Genomic DNA, 8,060 nt, shown 5'->3' with positions numbered 1-8,060 from the left:
TAAACCCTTCGACAAGGAGCGGGCTGGCTGAATGGTGCCCAATGAAGAATGGGGACTAGAAATCAGTGTTGAAGGCTTTGTTTGATTGGGGGCGGGGCTGTTGTTTTCGCTTTGCTTGCCCAGCTGGTCAGAACACATTTTTGAAACAGGGCCTTGGCTAGAATGAAATACAGCTTAGCACAGAGAAATTCTCTCTCGCTCACCTTCATCTTCTGCAAAGCTTGCCCCAAGCTGTGATCCCTCTGTAGGCAATTTCATGTCAATACATATGCAGGAGAGTAAGTACCACCCGGGGGAAGAGCAATTTCATTCCCTGGGGAAGCTGGCAGGATGCTAAGATGGGTAAACATTGGACCACTTTCCTTTATTATTATCCTAGAGATGTCACCGAGGTGCCCTAGCTCCTCTGCATCATTCCGTGCTTTTACTCTGCCGTTTTGTACTTTATGTCTTTTTTTTTATTATTTTGTCCTCATTTTATATGTTGGAGATCAGATTGTAGCAATAATAAGGAAATCTATTTATTTGGTCCTAGAGGCAAAATTCTGAATATATATTCTTCCTTAGCAGACCTTAACCGTATTGGATCTTCCTGGTACTGGGTTTGATTAAATTTCTTGGAAGTAAGCAGCGAAGATCTGGGAATTATGTCTTTAAACTCAAGAGCAGACAGAGCAGCCATGTGCTTGCAGAAGATGCATGCATGCAGGCAGGCAGAGACTCCACTTAATATCCTTTCCGCTACCAACATGGATGTCTCAAGCCACATTCAAAGTGATAAGTCTAACAGAAAGATCTGGAATATCTTAGTCACTTGTTTGTATCTCTAGAATATACCCAATTGTAACAAGGTATAAGTCCACACAGACTCAATGTGTATACCTTTATCAGTCTTCTGGGACAGCCTTAGAACAGGAAGGTTCCCAGACTCACGGAAATCTGGAACACATACAGGTCTTCTCAATTACAGACAAGCAGTGTGCAATTGTCTGACAGAAAACTTGGTTTTTGGACTCTGGATCTATGAGGTTATTTGGGATTTTTGTTTGTTTGCTTTCTTTGCTACGCAGCCCAAAACTAGTCTACATGGGACATTGTTCCAGGACTCCTTGAAGAATTCGACTTAATATTTAAAATAAAAATAATTTTTTGTGTGTGAATTTCCAAATATATACATGGTCGTTGATAGTGATAGCAACCTCATGAATACAGACTTGCTTAGTTAACAGATCTCTAGGCCTGGGAGGTAATTTCTAGGTTGAGTGAGTGGGGGTTAAAAATCCCAATCCACATAAGCACCATCCTGTGGGCTGGGGTTCAGGATGAAAATAAAAGGGGAAAAGAGCCGATTACCAACATGCCCCTCTCCCTGCTTCTGAAACATGAGTGCCTGGTGGTCAACTGCTCACTCACATTGCCTCCACCCCACCCCACCCTTCCTCCCACGCTGAGTTCATTCATTTTCTTCCTCTTGCAGCAATGAAAACAAGCTACGATAGCATAGGTATAGACTTCAAAGGTCTTCTTTGAGCACAACCTGTTTAAATATGTTGTCATAAATCTGTCACTATCACTGAGACTACCACACTCATGTGACACTCCCCAGTGCCAACGCACTGAACCTCACGACTTCCAACAGCCTCTTCATCAAAGGACGTCGTAGCTTTCCTTGGGCTCAATTACCCATCTGTGGGACTGTGGGAGGGATGGATGGAGGTAGGTGGTGTGGGACACTATGGAGATATGGGATTCAAGGATGTCTGCCAAGCCAGTCTGTTTCCTTTGTTTCCTCTCTGAAGATGTTCCCTATGGAAAGCTGGGAGGAGCTTGTGTTTTTACCATGGGTTCATTGTCTTGATCCCTCTTTCAAAAGCATTCTCTATCACCTCATTGCACAAGGCTCAGATGTCTCTGCAGGAAGCTGTACCGGGCCTCTGATGGTCAATGCTACCAACCACCTGCTGTCTTACTCGTGAAATGCTGACAAGAGGATACCGGGAGGCAGACAGCAAGGAGGGAGCTGCACTGAGCGGAACCCATAGGCACATACCTTGAGAAGCAATCATCAGAGCCACCCATCCATAGGGACCCTCTTCAGATGCAACCATCAATGAGCTATCTTCTCCCAAGAGCTCTTCGCCTCCCTCCTCCATCAGTGATGCTGCATACATGCGGGCTCCTCACCATAACCAACTCTTCTTGAAGCTGTGGCTCCAGCAGGGTCCTGCCATTTCCCAAGCCCCGCTTTAACATCAAGCCCTAGGGGTTCACTGGGATTGACCTCAGGGGCCAGCCAGAAGCAACAGTAGGACCCTGAGCCTGAGGGAGCCTTGAACACCTGCCAGACACAGGCCGTGCCGCCCATTGCTTTCCCAGATGCTTCCCAGTTTCCATTACTACCCCTTGCAGATTTTCCTTTCCAAACTCTAGTAACCCCAAATCTCAGTACTGTGTACCTGTTTGGTATACTGCATCTATGTAAGAATTTCTCAGGTCAATAAATATGCTAACAGAGATAAATCAGTGAGTATGAAAGTCAGCATCATCTACCACGGCAGCTTGTCGGCCCTCTAAGGACAATGGCATTCTAGTGGAAAGAGTGAAATTCTGTGATGGATCTGCAGCTGCTCCAGCAGTGACAGGATGTCTCAGAATGGCCCCAGTGTGCTGTTCTGACCCATTGCTTCTGCTGCTTCCTTTCTTTCTCTGCTGGTTTCTGAATTTATTTATCTCATATTCTCCTCCTGTATCTACCTCTGTCCCCATGTTTTTATGATGCTGAATCCAGAGCTCTCTCCTCCACTAGATTCTGTTCTTCCTCTAACAGACACGGACTGTCCTTGGGAGGATGTATGAAAACCTCTTTTGCCACCTGCCATGGCCCTGAGAGCAGGGGAGAGACTCAGAGGAAGACTAAGCCCTTTCTGGCTGAGCTGCTGCTTGGCTTGTTCACGTCACAGGCACGACCCGACTATTGCACATGTCACTGTTTGCCGCCTCTCCTACTCTGAAGTCCTGAGCTCCAGTGAAGACATCTAGATCATGATGCCCACTCTCCTGGGATAGCACAGCTTTCCCGGGAACCTCTCCTACACCTGTGCACAACTGTGCAGGCAGGTTCAGGAGTCCACTGCTGGACAACACCATGTGGGGGCTCTGGACAACTTTTGTGTCTCTGCAAACAACCTTCCTCACACTCAGAAAGTATTGTCCAGGCCCTCTGCTGGAACGCTCACCACCACTGGAGTGGCCTGGGCTACAGGCTTCACAAGGAACTCATGGCTCCCAGAAGTGAGAAGGGAAGGCAGGAGAGGCCGAAGCACCTTTGGATATTCCACCACACCTCCCCAATGGCTCATGGCCTTTGGGGCCCATGGACTTGTTTTTTTCTATTTCACAGTTTTTGCTCCTTTGCTCACATTCCTGGGGATCTCCTGTCAGTGACTCCCTCACTGGACCCCTTCATCATATCCCTTCCAGGTGGAGCCAACACTAAGAGGCTAGTGAGAGTTTTGAACAAGGCAGAGAAAGAGAGGCCTGCTCTGTGTGTTTCCAGAACACGCAGCATGCACATGCTAGTGAACTGCACAGGGAGATGAAACATTCTAGATTGATTCACGTTTCGTAGTTCTGCACAGACTAAATTTCCAATATATGTAATTTTATATAATAAAATTAAAAGCATTTGAAAACCTTATTGAATTCATTATGTTCTGATAGAAGCCATGTACTTCCTTAGTTGATATTAAAATAAGAATTCCTGGGAAATTGCCAAAGTGACTTAATGAGAAGAGGAAAAAAAAACATCATTCTGCAAACACATGTTCCTGGAACAGGTGGAAAAAAATAACCTCCACCCCTCCTCCCATTCCAGTCGGCTCGAAGGTATAAATAGGGCAGGTGAAGCTCGGAAGCTCGGGGGCAGACAGAAGGGGGTTTTCATCCTCTAAAGGGAAATAGATGAGAACGAATGGCAGAGGCAGGGAGACGGCACAGCTTCAGAAAAACCATTGAATTGTGCACCAGCATCTGGGAATGCTGTGCTTGGTATCTGTAGTCTTTTGGGGGAAAAAAAGTAGAAAAACACACTCTTTTTAAGTGGGCACTCATAATGCTTGTTTCGCATTTAAACAAATACTCAGGGCAACTCACATTCTTAGAACTTTCTTGGGGCTGGAGAGATGGCTCGGCGGTTAAGAGCATTGCCTGCTCTTCCAAAGGTCCTGAGTTCCATTCCCAGCAACCACATGGTGGCTCACAACCATCTGTAATGAGGTCTGGTGCCCTCTTCTGGCCTGTGGGCATATGGGTAGAAAGAATATTGCATACATAATAAATAAATAAATAAATAAATAAATAAATAAATAAATATTTTTTAAAAAAAAATAACTTTCTTGAAGAGAAACAAAAAACACACACACACAAAGAGCCGGTAGCATGAGTCCTCTTGGGTCATGACCCCTACCCCACTCTTCAGTGTGCTCCCATCTGCTGTGAATGTCTTCCACCATAGTTACAGAAAGACTCAGACTCAATACTGCAAGCACAGAGTACAAGGCCTACATGGAGTAAGGGCTTACTACATGTTAAAAACTAATAGATTGCTGGGGATAGCCCTCCCCTAACAGAATTTCATAGTTGAAAGAATTGGAAAGATGCTGGCAAGTATTGAAGTTTTGTCCACGTTCAATTGGATAGGAGAATGTGGCTTAAGGAAAATATTATTTAGGAAAAGTAATTGAAGCCAGAATTATGGAGAAGTATGGGCTTTGATAAGCACAAAGCATTATTTCACCTTTATTTGCAGTATTGAAAGCTGTTCATAAGCGCCAATGTATGAAAACAGTACACACGCAAGAAGGAGTAGCAAGGTCATGGAGTGAATACATGCGGTTAAGTATTATTCACCATTTAAGAAAATGGAAACTCTGCCATCTGCAGCAATGTGGATCAACAAAGGGAGGTTTTTTTTTTGTTTGTTTTTTTTTTTTTTTTTTTTTTTTTTTTTTTTTTTTTTTTTTTGCAATGAGCCAGACAAAGAATGAAAAAGACTAGATCAATGTTGTAATGTGAGTGGTGGGCTACATTCCTGGCACCCAGCCGCCCACATGGCTAGCTTATGCCCCAAAATAATTACATGGAAACTGTATTCTTTTAAACATTGCCTGTCCCATTAGTTCCAGCCTCTTATTGGCTAGCTCTTACATATTGATCTAACCCATTTTTAATATCCCTGTAACACCATGAGGTGTCTTACCAGGGAAGATCTGCGTCTGTGTCCGGTAAGAGAATCATGGTGACTCCTTGACTCAGCTTCTTTCTCCCAGCATTCTGTTCTGTTTACTCTGCCTACCTAATTTTATGTCCTATTAAAGGGCCAAGGCAGTCTCTTTATTTAACCAATGAAATTAACACAAAACAGAAGACTCTCCCCCATCAGATCAAGATACATGTGGGATATCGACATCCATCGCTGAATGTACTAAAATGAAGGAAATGGGGACTACAGGGCTGGGATCGGGAGAGGACAGGGAGATGTGGTCTTGTCACTGTGTCAAATGACCAGATCGAGAGGGACAGCTTCGAGCATGTGAACTGTAGCTAATGACACAGCATCAAACACTCTGCATTCCTGGGATACACATGCACATCAGGAGACCCTGTGATAGGACAGGCAGCTGCAGTGCTTTCTCATCCTAAGGGCTTCTCTGTGTTTCGAAACACCACTTTGTCTAACTCAAGCATGTACATAGATAGACAGATAGACAGACAGACAGACAGATAGATAGATAAACAGATGGTAGATGATAGATAGATAGATAGATAGATAGATAGATAGATAGATAGATGATAGAAAATGATGATGATGATGATGATGATGATGATGATGATGATGATGATGATGGTGATGATGATGGTGATGATGATGAGTGCCTGGTTTCCTTACTTTTAGAACTAAATATGCATGCTCAGGAATACAGGTTGTCCTTGGATGGGGTAAAGTGTAAAAGCGATAACATGGTTCCCATTTGAGAGTCTGGTTATGTTGGTGTCAGCCATAATTGAAAGATACATAGAAGAAATAGGAGGTCAGTGGGCCATGGAGATTGTTACTAGTACATGAGGAACGTTACAGAAGGTGAGCTGTGTAAGGGACACTCTCTGTGTCTTCCTTAGGGTTTCTAGTGCTGTGACAAAACATCAGGACCAAAGAGCAAGTTGAGAGGACAAGGTTTATTTGGCTTACTCTTATCTCTGTTCATCAAAGGAAGTCAGGACAGGAACTCAAACAGTCCAGGAACCTGGAGGCAGGAGCTGAGGTACAGGCAATGGGGCTCTCCATGGCTTGCTCAGCCTGCTTTCCTATAGAACCCAGGATCAGCAGCCCAGGGACAGAATCACCCATAATGATCTGGGACTTCACACATAAATAACTAATTTGCAAAAAATACTTTACATCTAATTCTAATGGAGCCATTTTCCCAACTAAGTTTTCCTCCTTTCAGATAACTCTAGTTTGTGTGTCAAGGTGACACGAGACTAGCCAGTGTGCTCTGTTAATGACTGTAAATGGGTACATTTGTATATTTACCAGAAATTGAACGAACTGTACCCTTCTGCTAGGAGCGTGAGTTATTTACCTCACAGCCCTCATGGAGTCCCTGCCACAAACTTTGGTATGGGAAATTGCCGCCGTGGAGTAGAGACTGTGTTGAACCAGAATAAGGATGAACTGGGGAGCGTTCTGCTGAGACACAATCAGGCAGATGTACATGAGAGACCTGGGAGAATGTGCTGGAGAACTGTTTGCTGCACTTCATGGTGCAGGTCCAGGGGGTTGTTTAGAGTGTTGGTAGGTAGTACAAACTTTAAGACCTTTCATGGTGAGAAAAACATGAAACTCTCTTTCTTGTGCTGATCATTGTACTGGAAAATTTGTGTGGACTTGCTAACTGAATACTTACTTTTTTTTCATAAAATATCCTATGAAACAAATAACTTTTTACAGGCAGAAAATGCTTGGGGTATGGTTTAGATACGTATACCATCATGATTTTCCTAACACAGAATTTTACTTGGATTTGTAAGTAGATGTAATATTAATTTCTGTGCAAAGTTCCCTTTGGAGACTGAAAAGCCATCAACGTAGATGCCTGGACCATGTACTTGGGGAGGCCCGGAGAGAAAACAAAAAGGAATAAAAGTTAGCAAGAGCATAAATCACAGAGTATGAGAGTCCACATGAAAGATGGTGTCTGAATTCTCTAGACTGGAAAGCTTAGGCTAGAAGGTTCTGTTGTCCTTTAGTGTTTGTGTGTGTGTCTGTGTGTGTGTTTGGGAGGGAACTGTGTGTTGGGTAGAGGGTAATCCTATGTATGTATATATCTATGTGTCTGAAAGTTAGAAGACAGCTTTGGGTGTCATACTTCAGAGGTTAAGTTCGTTGACCTATTTATATATTTATTTTTGAGGTAGAGCCTCTCTCTGGCCTGCATCTCACCAATTACACTAGGCTGACTGGCTACTGAGTCCCAGACAGCAATCTGCCTGTCTCCATCTCCTCAGAGCTGAGATTACAAGCATCTGCTCTGGACTTTTTTTTTTTTTTGAAGCAAAGAAATGTTTATTCCCTCAAACAAATTTTCTAAAAGTAGCATGATGTTAATTTTTTTAATATTCTTGTGTTTTGCTGAGGTTTGATCGACAAAACTGTGCATATTCAAAGTGCATGTATAATGATTCTGATGCTTTGATACATGTGTTTATTGTGAAAGGATAACTAATATTAAGATAATTCACATATCCAATATTTGACCTATTTACCTATGTTAAGTTGAAAATTTTTTTTTGGTTTTTTTTATTATTTATTAAAGATTTCTGTCTCTTCCCCACCGCCGCCTCCCCTTTCCCTCCCCCAATCAAGTTCCCCCTCCCTCGTCAGCCCAAAAAGCAATCAGGGTTCTCTGCCCTGTCGGAAGTCCAAGGACCACCCACCTCCATCCAGGTCTAGTAAGGTGAGTATCCACGAAACTGCCTAGGCTCCCACGAAACCAATAGGT

Source organism: Alexandromys fortis, unplaced genomic scaffold, assembly GCF_014885135.2.
Source record: "Alexandromys fortis isolate MF-2015 unplaced genomic scaffold, M_Fortis_MF-2015_v1.1 scaffold_249, whole genome shotgun sequence".
NCBI lineage: Eukaryota > Metazoa > Chordata > Mammalia > Rodentia > Cricetidae > Alexandromys > Alexandromys fortis.
The sequence above is the reverse complement of the archived record's forward strand: the minus strand, read 5'-3'. Positions refer to the sequence as shown.